Source organism: Protopterus annectens, chromosome 7.part0 (genome assembly GCF_019279795.1).
Source record: "Protopterus annectens isolate FY-2018-M chromosome 7.part0, PAN1.0, whole genome shotgun sequence".
In the NCBI taxonomy this organism is placed as follows: Eukaryota; Metazoa; Chordata; order Ceratodontiformes; family Protopteridae; genus Protopterus; species Protopterus annectens.
The window spans coordinates 1,132,919,755-1,132,935,230 of record NC_056739.1 but is presented as its reverse complement, the minus strand read 5'-3'; the positions used below and the strand labels follow the sequence as shown (position 1 = coordinate 1,132,935,230).

At 38.0% G+C, this 15,476-nt stretch overlaps 1 protein-coding gene across 1 annotated transcript in view; it reads right to left on the bottom strand.

The window, feature by feature from the left end:
- Positions 1-13,463, bottom strand: part of LOC122806904 — a 145,515-nt gene extending 132,052 nt beyond the window's left edge. The window contains exon 1 of the mRNA XM_044077711.1: positions 13,407-13,463. The gene's annotated coding sequence lies outside the window, so the exon portion shown is untranslated. The remainder of the gene's footprint in view (positions 1-13,406) is intronic.
- Between the last annotated feature and the right edge of the window lie 2,013 nt (positions 13,464-15,476).

The following is a 15,476-nucleotide window of genomic DNA, read 5'->3' as shown; positions in this document are numbered from 1 at the left end:
ATAACTTGCCTGGGTCTTATTAGACTATTAGTAACAGAGATTTGTTCCAGGTTATATCGCTTACCACGGATCTAGTTGTCCCATGAGAAATGTGCCTTCACTACTAAACATTCTAAAAAAATGTACTCCAGATTCTAAATATCTTGGTCTTACATAATGGCATTGCAGCTAATACAAAGACAGTGACATATTATAGTTCCAAAATCCCTAAACTTGATGACTTTAGCAATAAGATTACTTGTAGTATGATAGATGATACACTGTGATGTTAGAAGTTAGCTCTGAGTGCATAATATATTTTAAAGATGCAACTTATGGTTACTGGACGTTTACTAGAAGTACTGGACAATCAGTCTGTGGATCCTAACAAGCCAAGCCAAGAACCCCTTTTCAAAAGTTCCCTCCAGCCTCAAGGAAGGCAACAGAAGATGTGCTTGGGAATAATTTGAGGTTGCCCACTCTGCTATTTCTGCTCACCTTGAAGGCAGCAACAGTACTATTCTGCTTCTCATATAGTAGAGGTTTGTTAGGTGGTGAATGCATTCAGATATGAATCTGTCATGCCAACATTTCTTAGTTATCTGTTGATGATGGTTTAGTCCATTTAACCAGCTATTTGAGGTATCATTTGTTTTGTGAAGGAAATGGAGGTCAAAGAGGGTTGGATCTTTCATGGCTCAAAAAGCTAGTCACATATTTGCACAGCAAAGACTCTAAGAGACTGAGTACAGAAAGAGGGCTGCCAATCTGTCCTAATAACTAAAATGTTTGAGCCAACTAATATTTTTATTTATGACTCTGTGAGGTGTCTCAAGTTGAGTGATATGTTTAGAGAAATATGTACCAGAAGGTGCATTATATTCAATAATGGGTCTGATGAGATACGAGTTAACAGGAATTAAGACCTTGGATCAAGTAGAAATGCTTTCTAAATTAGATGAGCAAGAATGTTTTCTGAATTGTTACAGAGACATGATAGTCAAAAGATAAGGAATTATCAACAAGACCCCCTACAACAGTGTCTAACTTGATGGGTGTGTCACCTATATTGTAAATGAAAATGTTTTGTTTACCAGAATGAATTATGCTACACTTTTTCACATTTAATTTCAGATAATTGTCCTTGCACAACTGTTAATATGATCTAACCCATGGTGGAGCAATTGTGAGTCAGTAAAAGATCAAATAACAACACCCAGTTTATAGTCATCTGCAAACTTAGATGTACGTAAGTCAGAAGTGTTGGCTTGAAGGTTTGAAAAATGAATGTCATATAAGACAAGGCCCAAAACTGAGCCTTGTGGTGTACCACTGGCAACTATTTTGCTTTCAGAAGTGGCACCTGCTTCCCTAACTGCATTGGTTCTGTCAGACAACCAGTTACCTATTGACTGTACAACATAAGGATTTATATTCAGATTTGCAAGTCTGTCAATAATGCCTACATTGGGAAATTGTGTCAAAGGCCTTCACTAAGTCCATATATGCTGTATGTACTGTATAACCACAATCCGCTGCTTCAGTTACTTTTTCAAATAAATTAATGGGGTCAAAGAGGCAGACCTTCATTGAACAAATCCAAATTGATAAGGATCTGGAGTTAAGAGATTTTCAATGTCCAAATTAATAAAGTCTGAGATAATACTCTCCATAGCTTTACATCTCAGACTAGTGAGGTTAACAGGTCTAAATTTACCAGAGTCCATGGTCATTCCATCCTTATGCAGCAGCATTCTTATGGCTGTTTTCCAGGGTTCAGGAATGTAACCATTGGTGAAGCTTAGATTAAAGATGTTAAGTTGAAGTTCAGATAGGTAATATTTGGTAGTGTTAATCATGCATGTTTTATTGGGGGCAAATGGATGAGGTGTTCTTAGCTTTTGAGACAGCTGAGAGGACTTGTTCCTTAGTAATTAAAAGGGGATTGTGGAATATGTGGAATAACAATAACTGTGGATAGAGTAAAATTTGCACTAAATTTGTCAAGTATTTCCTTTGCATCAGAGTTTGCAGTACTACTGTGGACTAGCTCCAAACATTGTTGGGTATTAGTTTTTAACTTCCCAATATAATTAATGAAAAATGTGTAGTTGTTTTTGGTTTTAGTGGTGATTTTAATTTCATACTCAGTTTTGAGCTTCTTAATGGTTCCTTTAACCTCTTACCTAGCTTGCTTAAGTTTTTCTAAAAATAGATAGACTGAGACTTCTTACAAGCATTAAGCAATTTCTTTCTCTTGTTATATAATTTATTTATATGGGTATTCCACCATAAGGGTTTGTTTTTAAATTTCTCTTTATATTTGGTGTGGATAGGGATTGAAGTCAGAGGCATAGCCAGCAGCTTTAGAAATAGAATCCACTGGAGGAGGATTTCAGTGCAATTTATTTAAGTCATTAAGTACCTGAAGGTTTGATTCTAAGAAGTCCCTAAACACAGAGATATTTAGAGGGGGAGACCACTAAATTATAGTCTGATTTAACAAAGCGGAGATCTGCATCAGGTGACCATATTTGTGAGGTCTAGATCAAGGATAATGGGGCCCTTAGTAGGATGGTGATCCACTTGTAAAAGAGAGTTAGCATTTATGATGTCTAGGAAATGTTGGGCATGGCAAACACTGGTAGTATAAATTAACCAGTTTATTGATGGCAAGTTCAAGTCTCCTAGTGGGAAAGTGTTGGATTTAATGAGGGATTCAGCTAATGTTTTAAGATAGCTCTTATGCTCATAAGGTCAAACAGAATGTGTTCTATTGTAGCTATTAAGTGGTAATTAATCTTGTTTATGGTGAGCTGGATATCTAGGAGTTAAAATGTGGTGTCTAGGGGAATCTGTCATGAGGTAATCAAACCCTTGACAAATACTGATACCCCCCAACACACACACCAATTGCCAGTAGGTTTGAAGATATGATAGGTGCAATACCCAGGAACAGAAGGAGTGCTTTCATTGCTCTGAAACCACATCTCTGTAATGGCACTTATATGAATGTGTTAAGTTGTAGGAGGACCTCAAGTTCAGGCATTTTCTTTTTTTTATTTTTTTATTTTTTTATTTTTTTGGTTAAGACTCCTGGCATTGAGTAGAACCACATGAATGTGTTCCAAATTAAAATTTGCTAGGTTAGAATATCTACCAAATGGACTCAGTCTAAAAAGGCACTTGGGAGTCAACAGAGCTTTTATCCAGAATGTGAAAGCCTTCGGAAGAGAAGTGCAAACCATCCCTGGAAAAGCAGGAAGGCTTGTCAGATATCACATCCCAAGCTTACGTATACCAGATTCCCCCCTAGAACCCTAGAATGACAACTACATAGCCAATTATTAAAGCCAATTATCTTGTCTTTGAATTTTTGGCATCATTCTAGGTGATGGCAAAATACCACTCAAGAACAGTGTCTTTCCTGTATCAAAAACATAGACAGCAAGCTCTGCATGTCCCTCTGGGTAGATCATCTAAAGCCATTTACCCTCACGTAGACTACTATCAGGTCATTATCATACTTTTTAGGATGGAGGGATCTATGAGTCCTTATTATGTCCTGGATCCTAGCTCCAGAAAGACAGCTATCACTATTCCTAGCCAGTCTGGTGAGGTTGGTGTCCGTATGTTTGTTAATAGTGTCACCTATTACTAAAACATTACAGTGTGTAACATGCAGACTCAGTGAGTCATAAAGATTTTAAGCCTGCAACTTTGTGACTCTTAGATGTACGTGAATTGGCTGTAGGTGTGAAGGGATGAAAGTGTTTGCATTGCTGTGTGAACTAATGCCTAAAGTTTTGTAGTCTTTAGGCTGGAATGCTTGAGTAGTGTTCCCTTAAAAACCTCAGCATGAGCTGGTTTAGTGGAAGTGCTCTGTGCTGTGTGTATGTGGGTTGTGTTTGCCAAATGTTCTCTGAGGTGAGAAGGTAACCTCCAAATTAAGTAAATACCCACACCTCAGACATACTGTAAGATTGTGACATAGCAATAAAGTGATTTTGGTAAGTACAAGACAGTTATTACACTGCTCTCAAAATACCAAGTGCTACCAGGGTGGCTACAGAAGGGGCAAAAGCTGACTGAGATTCCATATTGGCCACTGCAAATGAAAGTGTATAACTAAACAGAGCAGGTTAAAAACTTACTGCTGGTATAATACTAGAGAAATGCATTAAAATGAGATATGGCTAAAGAACAAAAGTATATGAGCTGTTTGACTATTGTGGTATTCACAAGTGCAAACAATGTAAAAGTTACAGAAATATGTATGATCAATAAAGTTACCAGTAATATGTGGCAAATTTAAATCTAATACTTTTAGCCAGTAGACTAATGCAGTGTCTACTTAGCTAACTAAAACTATGAGTACAGGATAATATAACTTAAAGGGTCTGTGTGCAGTAACTGTAACAGGCACAGATAATGGAAGTGTATTTCAGGTGCAGTATATGTAAAGCAGGTGGTTCCAGTGCAGTACCAGTACAGTTAAGTAATAAATGTATATCACACAGGTAATCCTGTGCTTTCTAGTGCAGTGTTCTGTAACAATAGCTTTAAATGCCATAACTCTATAGTACTCAGTAACATACAGAAATCTAACAATACCAACAAGCAAAAAGTCAAATTAGTACTAAGATAAGAAGTTAGTTTGTTTTTATATACCTACTATCAGTAATGGGCAACACTGCAGAGTTACCTTAGATACTATCTGAAGCTTGCTGCAAATTAAAGGACAACTGAACCAAGTCTATCTATCTATCTATATACGCGTGTGTATAAACACACACACACACACACACACACACACACACACACACACACACACACACACACACACACACACACACACACACACACACAGTTTTGTAATTTTGTCTTCACAAACTCTTTTTTCCCATTCCCTTTAAATCAACCCAATTACTGGCACATTAATTGGAAAGCATACTACATAGTACACTTACCAATTTCTGTCTGAAGCTGTTTCCTGGCCTACAATATGCCTTTTTTCTTTGTGAGATCACATATATTTTCTCCTCTTGTTTTTTGTGACTTCATGTGAAGGGAAAGCTACATCTCAGACTTATACAGCTTTAAGAAAATAAATTAGGAAGATCACTGATTTGAGCTGCAGAGTTTATAAAAATGTTAAACTTATGTAATGACAGCAGTTGCTCATTTTTATGTGTGTGCTTTCACTCACTGATGATCCGCTTCATACCTCAGCTAGAAACTGTTGATTTTCATCTATCCAACCACAACCCCTTTTTTTTTCCATTTTTTCACATGGGGTCAGGCTGTCACTTCATCGCTGACAATCACCTAGAGCAAGGTTCACACTGCTGGGTGTCCAGCCTTGCTGCAGCTGTTCTTTCATACAACACATTCACACACACACGCTCACACCTATGGCCAGTTTAGAGTATCCAGTCCACCTACTGCATGTCTTTGAAATGTGAGAGGAAACCGGAGCACTCCACACAGAAGGCATCCCAGTCAGGAATCGAAAAAGAGAACCTCTTGATGTAAGGGTGGCAACACTGTGCCACCCCAAATGGTTTGAACTACAATAATGAATTTAAGCAAAAGCATTAAATGAACTACTTTCACAAATGTAACACTCATATGTACCTGAAAATGTGGTTTAAGAGATGGCCACTGACAGAGTTCAAAGAATGTCATCGCAAAAGGTGAATTGATGTTTTAGCCAGAGATCATGTAACTCTCACTATAAGTCAGTAAAGAAATATTATTGCAGTAAATATTCTGGCCACAGGAGGAAAAATGTCTGTGTACTAGCAGCGTGCAGTTAATGGGCAGCTATAAACAACTCTCACCACAGCACACTCTGCTTCCCCATAAAACAGCATGAGAAAGGCAAAACCTGTGACCAGTGATTTTCAAACGGGGTTCATCCAGAATGTGCCAGAGGTTTTGTAAGAAACTATCTGCTTCTGTGAACCTGCTTTTATTGCATTCACAGAAGCTCTTATCTTAAAGATTATGTGCAGGGGAAATCCATTACAGTTACATAATGTGCGGAAATAAATGTGAAATAGTTGAAATCAACTAATGTAATTTGAAAAATAAAAAGGCTTCTTTTTCTCATGCTTCCTGCACTGCAGTCACAGTACTTCCATGAATTGTGTCAGTGCACTGATAATGTAGGTAACCTGAGCTTTTTGAATTAAACGAATAAATAAATCCAATAGTCACAAAGGGTGAACACGCTTCCACACACACTTCTAGAATACAATAACAGTTTAAGTCTGAATGTATATGTCTTTACTTTTCAAAATGCTTTATGTATATTTTGGTGCAAGTAAACCAAGGTGAAGCACAGCAAAATTCAGTGTTGTGCTGCTCTGAAGTCCCAAATGGTACATAGCACTCTGAGGTACTATGACAGAGTAACCTTTTACTAGTGCCTGAGTGATACGTAATGAAAGTGCATGTAAGCCCAAACAGGTAATTAAAATGTTGGGACCCACTAGAAAACCTCCTCATCTGGTCTACCCACCATCTCCCCCAAGAAACTGTCATTTTAGGTGATTTCAATATTGACTGACAATCCTGTTCTGGCAACCATCCAACCCATCATGTAAACCTTCATGGCTTCACCCAACTAGTCCAGTCACCAACCAGGATAAATAAAAACTCCAGCAAGCACACTACCCTGGATTGGTAACTAGTCAGTAAGAGCCCCCAGTCATATATAACAGGCTGCTTATCAGATAGCCTCAGTGATCACTCCCCAACATTCCTACTCAAAAAATAATTATACCAAGCTAAACCTGTCATCTACCATCAAATACGTAAAAAAACTAAACTTTAACCCACTCACATTCATCTCATCCCTCAAAGAATGTAACTGGCATCCTCTAAAGTACCTCAGTCTAGATGACGCAGTTGAATTTTTTAATACTACCTTCCTGAACATCCTTAATTACCACGCCCCCATAAGATTTTCCAGAACCAAAGCACAACCCTCCCCATGGCTACAGAAAACCACTAAGTCAGAAATGAAAAACAGGGATAAAGCCTGAGAGCACTGGCACAAATCCAAAACCCCCTCAACTAGACAGAAATTCCTAGAACTACGCAATAGAGTCAAAAATCTAATAAAACAGGACAAATTTCAGTACTACCAGTCTGCCCTAGACTCCTCACAACACAGCCCCAAACAATTCTGGTCCTACATAAACTCTATCCTCCACCCAGGTAAAGTCAGTATCCCTCCTCCTAACATTCCTCACTCCTCAGAAAATATTGCTACCTCATTCAACACACACTTCACCCAAACCATACTATCACTAGCTAAACAACACAATCCCCCTCCCCTCCAACCCACACCATCAACTAGTAATCTCCCCACTGCCTTCTCTTTTTCACCTGTACCTACCTCCAACATAAAAAAACTCTTAACTTAACTTAAACCCACCAAATTAGCAGCAGACAACCTCCCAAGTGAATACCTACAAATCACAGCTGATGCTCTGGCCTACCCAGTATCCATCTTGATTAACCGATCTCTGTCAGAAAGTTACGTTCCCACACTGTGGAAAGTATCACATATAATTCCCCTCCACAAAGGCAGACCCTCCACAGAACTAACCAATTACCGCTATCCTCTCTCCACTCTCCAAAATACTAGAGAGATGCATACACTCTCAGGTCTCAGACTACCTCCTTACTAACAACCTCCTTTCCAGTACTCAGCATGGTTTCCGACCAAACCATAGCACCACCACTGCCTTACTCTCCTTTACTAACACTATCCTTCAGCATAAAAACAATGGCTATCTCTCCTCTGCTACTTTCCTAGACCTATCTAAAGCATTTGACATGATCCCACACAAACAACTTATCTCTGTCCTCAATAACCTATCCTTCTCACAATCAGTCACCAACTGGTTTCAGAGTTACCTGTCTGACCGCCAACAATCCGATGTATGGCAGAATGACATATCTCCTCAACTACCTGTCTCCATAGGGGTTCCCCAAGGATCCATCCTTGGACCCCTACTCTTCTCTGTTTACACTAATAATCTAGTCTCTGCCACCAAACATGGCACACTCATACAATATGCAGATGACTCAAACATCATCTGCTCAGCCCAGTCCCTATCAAAACTGCAAAAAGTCACACAGGAAGCCTTTTCCTCTGTTGAAACGTGGTTATCCGATGCCCAATTAATACTCAACTCAAACAAAACTAAATTACTCATCTTCCAACCCACCAAACATACTCAAAACAACTCTCACTTTAACATCACAGCAAAAGACAACACCACTATATACCCAACAGAACACACCAAATTGCTAGGAGTAGAAATAGACAATAAACTAAAATTTGACATTCACATATCCATGACCATAAAAAAAGTCCACAAAAAACTAGGAGCTTTATACAGAAATAAGCAATTTCTCACCAAAGCAGCAAAAATTTCAATAGCAAATTCCCACCTTAACTCCACCCTACTTTATGCCTCTCCAATATATACCAACCTAAGGCAATGCAATCTAAACAAGCTAGAGACCTGCTACAACAAAATTGCCAAATTCGCCACACAGGCATCCTACCATAGTCACCACTGTCTCCCACTTGCTGAACTGGGCTGGCTTGAACTCCCTCACCTCCTTCATTGGTATCAACTCTCACTCACCCACAAACTAGTAAACCATCCACTTAATGTCCCATCCCTCCAAAATCTTCTCCAACCCTATCGCACCACCAGACCACTAAGATCCAGCAACAAAAATCACTTGCAGATCACTAAAGCCAATAACTCTGCTGGTGAAGCACTATTCTCTTGCACCATAGCCAAATTATGGAACTCCCTTCCACCCACAATTACCTCCGTACCATCATGCACCCACTTCAAAGCTTTACTAAAAGCGCACCTAAAAACATGTTGGCTATGCCCTTGCAACTCCCACTCTAATATCACCCACCTCATCCACCCACTACCTTTCTTTCCACTCCACTAACTACCTTGATTATAGCAAGCTCAGATGCTTATAAGCCTAGTACCTATTATACAGCAGGAAATTCTCATTGTAACATTTGTCAATGTCTGTTATGTATTTCACAGATAAAGATTCTAGTTGTCTACTGATGTACTATGTTCTTCATCTGTGAATATGTTGTAAGTAATTGCTATGTTAAATTATTAATTGCTATGTAATCCAATGTAACTACTGTCTGTTTATTTTAACTTGTGGAGCTTTTCTCCCCGGGCCTCCACTGAAAATGGACCTACGTCCAGTCGGTCACTCCCAGTCAACAAATGTAAATAAATAAATAAATAAATTAGGCTGGGTCCCAAAATATGGAGACTGAATGGCAGAAAAATTGTACTTATACGTGCCAAGTCCAAGCTCCCATTTCTTGGAACATTGCCTTTTCTCCGAAGTATGGTGATCTCGGAATTGGTATATATAAGTTTGGAGGGGCTTGCACCCCTCCCCCCCAAAAAAAATAAGTTTTAAGGAGAAGAGCAATTTCTGAGATTCACTCTTCTCCTGTGATTTCAGTCTTTTTTTTTCGGCTTGTCAGCACTCAGCATTTCAAGTACCGACATTTAAATAGAGAACTGGCTATACAGCCTGAAGTTAGTTTGTGAAAATTTCATAATGAAATATTGTGGAGGATTAAGATATTGCCCTTGCTACAGAGGTAATCAATGCTTTGGATCATCTCTGTTGCTTTATTCAGACATTTTTATTATGTTTGGCTTCCACTGTTGCTGTTGTGCTGAACATTCATATGCAGAATATAATAGTGGCCTACAATACTTCCTACAAAGAAAATATACATGTATTTCATCTGGCAAAATATGTGTTTTGTTACTTTGCAACAAGCCACAAGCAAAATGCTTAAGACTGGAGCAAGTAAATGTGTTCTGTTGCTACTTTGTACCACTTTTGTTATTTTAAACTTTGTGAAGTAGTCGGTATAAATTTATTGAGAAGTATAATGGCATTCATAGGATTTCTTCTCCACAAAAGATTGAAAATCAGTACCCTTGAATGTAAATCATAATTATGCAATATGACAGCCCTGACATCAGGCCATTTTATAATATAACAAATTAGAGAATAAACTGAACCACTTAAGAGTCACACAGGGGCGTTAGTACTACAGAAAAGATCAATATAAAATGAAAAGATATATTTGTTCAGCATTTTGATGCTGTTGTCCCATTTGCAGGTATAGCATTGTTTCGGGAAAATGAAAAGTCTTGTAGACACATGAATATGGAAGATGTCATTTATTGTTGTGTGGAATATTATTGAATAATACTGCAACCACTATCCCCAGATGAGAATGTTTTGTCTCATGTTTTGCAACTTAATAGTCCATTTTCCCAAGAATGGATTAATGATATATACAACCAGCTGCGGTGGTGCAGCGGTTAGTGTTGTCGCCTCACAGCAAGAGGTTCTCTGGTTCAATTCCCGACTGGAGTGCCTTCTTTGTGGAGTCTGCATGTCCTCCCTGTGGTCGAGTGATGGTTAAAGACATGCAGGAAGGTGTGTGCGTGAATGGGTGTGCCTTCTTTGAAGGTTGGGCATTGGGCTGGCACCTCAGCACTGTAAAAATCCACTGCCAATCATTAGTGGATGGGAGTTCTGCTGTGGCGACCCCTAACCGGGAAAAGCAGAAAGACATTAGTACAATGAGGCTGCTTATAATTTCAGTGTATATTATCAAAATCTTTAGCTGGACCTAAATAGATAGGTACAGAATCCAGATTTTAGTCCAGCTCTTTAAATATTAGGCCATGCAACTCATTAAGACTGGTCATGTTTGATGGCTTGCTAAACAAAGCAGCCCTTTTTCAGGTCAGGTAGTGGAAAACAAAAATGAGTTGTTTTTTTTTTAATAATAAGTTAATACATTTCTGCCCACCTGATAAGCTAGACAAATTAGTTTATATCTGGTATCTCATTTTTTCTTCTGCCTTTGAACATATGAATCACCTCAACATCTGTTCACAATGGAATTATATATGAATCCTTGAAAGTGGAATTAAACAAGGGTAGCACATGTGATATGAGTATTTTGTATATTAAATTACTAATAAATGCTCTTGGTTAATTATCAGGTCTTGAGCTAGAAATGTTCTTTACTCCATCTAATGAGGTATCAAACTCTGTACTTGCAATAATAACAGATGTGTTGGCTTGGTCCAAAGACAGGTACCAAATTCTCATTAAATATTTCTGAAAACTGGTTTGGATCAGTTCTTATATGTTCTTATATAGCTATAATATTTGGTTAACTGAAAACTTTATAGAATTGGCATTGCTGAAAATGACTTTCTGTTATCTTCATATTTGTGCAGTAAGTTCATTTTAAAATTACAGATAACTTTTCTTGATCACTTATGAGATTTTTGAGGCAGGCATTAGTACTTTTATTTTGAGGAGTTAAGTACATATTTGAACACATTTCACCTGTACCTTTTAGCTTCCTGAGTTAGTTGTCTTAATTTGGCAATCTTCTCCTTGCCAAATTATCCAAACTAAATTAGCTAAGAGCCAAAATACACTTCTAAATTCAATATAAAGAGAAGTAAAATAGTCTAATACTCCTTAAGTGATTAATAATTAACCAAGATATCACAGTTAATGTAAAAAATATTACATTTAATGAAGGAGTAGTCACCATTTCAAAAGTCTCTATGAAGTTAAATAAATTCTAAGACCTAACTTAAATAGAATGCACCTTTAAAATAACATTGTATTCAGAACAGCTAAGAAGAGGAACACATTTCAAATTAACAGTTAGGCTAATGACATTACAATGCACTAACCTGGGATTCAGAGAATTAACCACTCCACTCCAGGTCGGTCACTTAGCGACAGAAATTCTATTTCAGAGGTGTAGCAAAGCTACACTGAGAAACTTCTTATTGGCAGCTCATTACCATGTCTCTGAATTGAGCACTGCACTGTCAGACCTGGCCATGCTAGTACTATCCCTACCAGCCCATGTATCACTTTAACAAAGGCACTCTATACACATGAATGCACATACATTCAGACACCCATGCACAGACACCGACCATCTGAGACATTCCCATGCATACACAAACACACATGCACACACACGCCTCCCGCAGTCATTCACACTCACAAAACACTCAGCACATGCTCCAAAACACACACAAACATCCAGATGTTTGATTCTCTACATACCTTATTTCATCTACCAAGCAGACAAACACATGCATACTCATTTTCAGCATCCTGTACCTACCTATTGTACTGTGATTGTGTGTGTGTGTGTGTGTGTGTGTGTGTGTGTGTGTGTGTGTGTGTGTGTGTGTGTGTGTGTGTGTGTGTGTGTGTGTGTGTTTGCCTCTGTCTTTACAGCAGGTGGGGACCACCTTTGTTTCTGCTAAAATATATGTATCCCAGTGCCTTTCACACTTCTGTGACCTTCTCGGTGAGGCAAAACATCCAGCACATTCTCAGCTTTTTCCCAGCCCAGCCACTCTCTGAACATCCAAGTCCATTGACGATCTTAGGTCACTGGTATCAATTCCATTAGCCTCAATAATAACCACACAGAAGCTTGTTCTTTGCATCTGACTCACACTCAGATATTCTATACCCAGAAGTAGACACACATTATGTGTGCATGAAACTTAAACCCACTTCATGAGCATAATACAGAGTCTATATTCCAGTTTGCTTTCTAAAAGGAAGAATTTTTATTTTTTACTGTGGGATATGATGAGGTTGCAGTTTTTTTTTTTAAACCTGGCCCTGTGTTCATTACATCAACAGTCACTACAATCAATGACATTCTGAGTCAATTAAATTTTTAAGCAAAAAAATAAAACTACTGCCCTGAATTATGTGTTGGGGGAGGAGGAAACCTTTTGCACCACCCATGCAGGAAACCACCTTACCTAATATCACCTACTTTGTAGTCACACAGTCTTGTGGTAGGCTATGAAATTTCAAAGAAATGGAACCTTGCTGAAGTGGCTATTGATTTATCATCTTGTTATGGTTGCATACTGTGAAGTGAGACTAACTTTTTGAATGCAAAACTGTGTCCCTTTTCTAGGCGTTGAAGCAAAGTGGAGCTGATATAACAAGTACACTAACTGCAGAGGGAACAACCCCCCACACACACACACACACACATTTGTGGAAGAGAGATTATTTTTGTGCCAAATGTTTATTCACCTAGTTACTTCAATTCAGCCAGGCTTTTGTAGGATTGGTCTTCAAAACCATAGCCTATATCCCTTGTTGTTATACAGATATCTTTAATAATAGTACATGCTGTTTTTTAAACATGATTTAAACAGTACATATATGAGGTTCTGTTCTTTGACCAAAACTGTACTCTGTGAAGTATGACTATAAGACATAAGAACTTATTTTATTTTACTTACTTATATTTTTCACTGTTATCATTTGATGGTCCACACAGACTACCTTCAAATACCTTCAAATACTTTCTGAGACATATAAACCTGAATAAAAATAAAATACTGTTAAAACGTATTAAACCTACATTAGTGTGTACATAAGAATGGAAGTTACACAAAAGTAAGGTAATTCACAGTACAATTCAAAAAAGAAAATCACAGTTTATATAAGTTAAAAGTATCATTAGTAGATTAGACTAACAGCACTCTAGTATGGCCAAAGTAATAAAATATGCTATGCAATTATATCTAACAAAGCAAACACACGTAAAATTCTAGACATATTTACATTCAGCATATTAAGAGGTGAACCTATCTGTTCCATTATTATGGTGATGCAGAGATAGAGAGAACACTAAATGTTCTGTTAAGCAACCAATAATGCCAGACAGAATGGGCATTATTGGGGAAATAACTGCCAGGGCCTCTCAACCCTTGGAAGGTCCATTACTTCCCCTATAATTTATTTATTAATTGTCTTTTGTTAACCGAGTTAGTCCAACTGATCCTGGGGCCCATTCTCAGTGAAGAGCCAAGGAGATAAGCAACACACAGTTAGATACAATTCAAACAATACAATCAGAAAAGAAAAGAACGTCTAAAAATAATATATGAAAGTATGAAACAGAAATTCAATAATCAAACAATCAATTAGAAAACAATTGCTATGTACTACATAAGTGACTACTACTAGTTCTACATTCTGTTTCTAAGATTAGACTACTACACAACATTGAGAATTGTCCTGATATACAATTACTAAACAGTACTGAAATAAGGTCCTTATTTACAAGTTTACAAATAAGTCATTGGTAGCATTACATTTCAAGGTATCTGCATATACCCAGGAAGAAGTAGAGAAGTAGGTGTGATTAGCAAATAAACAGATTAGAAAGAGAAGGGGTAGAGTGAAGGTTAGGTAGGGTCTTGGCAAGGGCAGAGGCTTGTGTTTACCAGGTAGTTTTTCAATTCTTTACTGATATTGTTTAAGTGCTGAATTTGCCTGATGTTAGGGGGGAGTTTGTTCCAGGCTAAGGACACTGTATGTTTGTAAAGTAGCTTCCCTATGTTCTTTTTAGGTTTCTAAATGTCCAGAAGGAGCTGGTCAGAGTCTGGGAGAGCACAAGAAGGAGTGTAAAGGAATACCAGAAAGGAAAGAAAAGGACACAAGGAGGGTTTGTAGAGTAAAGAGCAAGTGGTTTGTAATTGGGATAGAAGCAGCAGTTGAGGGAATTCTAGCCATTGTAGTTTTTTAAGGTTGAGGCAGTGGTGCGAGTTGTATGGTAAGTTGCAGGCAAATCTAGCAATTTTGTTCTAAGTTTGTGTTAGTTTGTTATTAAGGAGGCTTGTAGGTTAGTAAAGATAGGGGACGCATAGAGGAAGCAGGGAGGCAGGATCGCTTATGCCAGAGCAGGTTTAGATTCTGGAGTTAGGAATTTTTTATTTCTGTATAATAGTCCAATTTTTTTATTTGTCTTTTTAATACAATGCTGAATATACAGGTCAAATTTTAGTCAGTCATCAATTAAGGTGCTGTGGAGTTTTGTGTGAGGTTCAGGTTTAATGATGATGTTATTTCTAGATATAATAGTGAAGGGAGATTTATGGTGGGAGAGCAATTTAGGAATGAAAAGAAAGAATTTAGTCTTTTTGGGGATTAGGAGAAGATGGTTGTCAGTAAGCCATTCCTCGATAGTGAGAAAAAAGTTTTGTCTAGTAGACTGAAGGTCAGTGATGTGTTCTGAGAATGCGATAAGAGTTTAATCGTCAGTGTATTGTATAAGTGAGGAGTTAGAACAGGATTTGTAGAGGCTATTTGTCAATATGTTGAATAGTAAAGGTTCTAGGATCGAGCCTTGAGGGACTCCAGTCAGAGTAGGAAGGGAGGGGGAGTAGGTGGTTTGCCATCTCATTGATTGTTGTCTGTTTGACAGGTACCTAGAGAACCAAAGGATAGTAGAGGAGGAGAAGCTGAAAACAAATAATTTAGTTAGGAATTTAGGGTGGGAAACAATATCAAAAGCTTTCAAAAGC